Raw genomic sequence first — 2,500 nt, 5'->3', positions numbered from 1 at the left:
CGGCGCGCCCGCGCGCGCCGCGCCCCTCGCGCTTCGACTCCCGGAGCGGGCCCGAGGCAGCTGGGAGGACGGCCCGAGGCCCCCGCCGGCACGCGGCGGACGCCGCCGCGCAGGGGGAGAGGACGGCGGGCCGGCCCGCCGGCACGCGCGCGCGGCAGCACGGAGCGGTACCACCGCGGTACCCACCCGCAGACAGCCGCGCGGGGCCGGGGACGAGGCCCGCGCCTCCCCCCCCCGGGCCCGGCTCGCCAACGCGCGCTCGCTCGCTCACGCCACTCGCGCAGCCCTCCGCCGCTCTGCGGCCGCCTCCTCCTCCCGGCCGCTGACCTCCGCTCTCCGCCCCGGCGTGGGGACGGCGCGGCGCGCCCTCCCTCGCCCCCCGCCCCGCCGCCGCCCCACGGCGCCCGCGCTGCGCGGCCCCCCCCCCGGCCGCGGCCCCCCGCGCGCCGCCGCCGCCGCCGGGCCTCAACGCAACGCCGCGCGGCTGACGCCAGCCGGCGGGTGGAAGTGGCTCGACGACGCGCTGCGGACGCGGGGAAGCGCGGGGTTGGGGGGGGCCCGGCGGGCGCCGAAACGGCGGCGGTCAGGGCCAGGGCGAGGCAAAGGGCGGCCGGCCGTCCCCTCTGCCGGAGGGGAACGGGGGACCGGCGCACCACCGGGAGAGTGGTGGAGGAGAGGCCCGTGCGGCGGCACTGGCGGTGGTGGCGGGCGGGCGGCGCCGGGCGCCGGGCCACCGCGACCGACCCGATCTGGGGGCCCGGCGGGACGAAGTCCGCGACGCGGGCGCTCCGGGAGCGGGGGTTTCCCGAGTCTGCACTTAGGGGGACGAAGGCCCGGCCGCGCGGGGAGGGGAAGGAGAGCACCCCCCCTCTCCCCGGGGCAACGGGCCTGCGAGGCGCCCCAGCCGCGCCACACCGCGCGCGCCACGCGGCGCGGCGGCAGCCGCCGGGCTCGGAGGGGAGGGCGGGCACGGCCGGGCGCACCCGAACCGCGCCCCCCCCCACACCCACCGAGGGGCGGCACGCCGCTGCGCCCACGCCACGGCGCGGGTGACGATTGACCGTCAAGCGACGCTCAGACAGGCGTAGCCCCGGGAGGAACCCGGGGCCGCAAGTGCGTTCGAAGTGTCGATGATCAATGTGTCCTGCAATTCACATTAATTCTCGCAGCTAGCTGCGTTCTTCATCGACGCACGAGCCGAGTGATCCACCGCTAAGAGTTGTCTCGGTTTCGGTCCCCGCCGCGCGCGCGGGGGGACCGGGCAGCTTTCGCAGCCCCTGGGGGGCCCCCCCTCCTCCGCCCCCTCCTCCTCCGCCCCACCGCCCTTCCTCACGCCGACGCCGGCTGCTGAGCAAGGGACGGCAGAGACGGAAGGAGAGAGAGAGCGAGAGAAAGAGAGGGGCTTGCCTCACTGACCGTACAAGCACAGAGAAAGGGGGGGGGGGGGAAACGAAGGGCAAACCCGAACGAGAAGGGCGGGGAGCCCTCGCTCCCGACCTGGGGACAAACCCTGTCTCGCTTCGAGTCCGGCCCAGGCGCCCGGCTCGGTCTGGCCCGGCAGGGAGCAGCGGGCCGGCCACACCGCCTGCCTCGGGATGTTGGGGGGGGTCCGTCCCCGCAGACCACCCCCCCCCCGCCCCAGGCGTCAGAGCCCGGCCGCCACCGGGAGCGGCGTCGCCCCGCCGCCCGCGCGCCTGCGGCCCGCCGGCCCCGCGCTTCCCAGCTCCTCGCTCGCCTCGCCGGCCCTCCGGCTCGACCGCCGCCGCCGCCGCCGCCGCGGCGCCCACACCCCCGCGCGCCCGCACACACCGCCTCGCGGGTGACGCCACGCGCTCGCCCGTCCCCTCCGCGGACAGACGCCCGGCGGCGGGCAGGCGGGCAAGGCGGCACGGACGGGGACGGCGCCCGCTCTCCCCGTCTCCACGCGGAGAGCGGGGCGGGCCGCCCCCGCCGCCGCCCCACCACCGCCCCCCCGCTGCCTGGCGGAGCCGGGCGGGGCAGAGCGAGGCGGGCGCCCCGGACGGCAGAGTGCCGGGGCGGGCGCGTAGGGTAGGGCGCCGCCGACGGCGGCCACGGCGGAAGACCCAGAAGCACCGGCCAGGGAGAAGGAGGAGACGCGCGGAGGCTCGGCGCCCGCACCACCCGCGGTGGGGGCTCGCCCTCCCGGCGGCGAGCACGCGCTCGCGCCCGGCTCGCAACGCTCGAGGCAGGCCGGCAACTAGGCCGACCGCGCGGCGTCTCTCCGCCGAGACCAGACCGCGGAGAGAGGGGGCAGGGTAACCCCTCTCCGTCCCGGCTGCCCGCGGGGCGAGCGCGGGGCGCGCCGGCTGGCATGGGGGGGCGCGGCGCCCGCGCGCGCCGACCCCCCGGCCCTCCGGCAGCACGCCCGGCCGCCTCCGCGAGTCGCATCGGGCCGCCCGAGTCTTTAAACCTCCGCCCGGCTCTCCAACCGAGAACCCTCGGGCCCGGAGCCCGGGGCCCATGGCCATCCCTGCCCGGG

At 79.6% G+C, this 2,500-nt stretch overlaps 1 non-coding gene across 1 annotated transcript; it reads right to left on the bottom strand.

Annotated features, from left to right (window-relative positions):
• Positions 1–1,068: 1,068 nt before the first annotated feature.
• On the bottom strand, positions 1,069–1,221 carry LOC135326054 (5.8S ribosomal RNA). The gene has a single exon (XR_010386718.1). It is a non-coding gene; the product is annotated as a 5.8S ribosomal RNA (ribosomal RNA).
• Positions 1,222–2,500: the final 1,279 nt, after the last annotated feature.

The sequence above is a fragment of the Dromaius novaehollandiae genome, unplaced genomic scaffold, assembly GCF_036370855.1.
Source record: "Dromaius novaehollandiae isolate bDroNov1 unplaced genomic scaffold, bDroNov1.hap1 HAP1_SCAFFOLD_134, whole genome shotgun sequence".
In the NCBI taxonomy this organism is placed as follows: Eukaryota; Metazoa; Chordata; class Aves; order Casuariiformes; family Dromaiidae; genus Dromaius; species Dromaius novaehollandiae.
The sequence above is the reverse complement of the archived record's forward strand: the minus strand, read 5'-3'. Positions and strand labels throughout refer to the sequence as shown.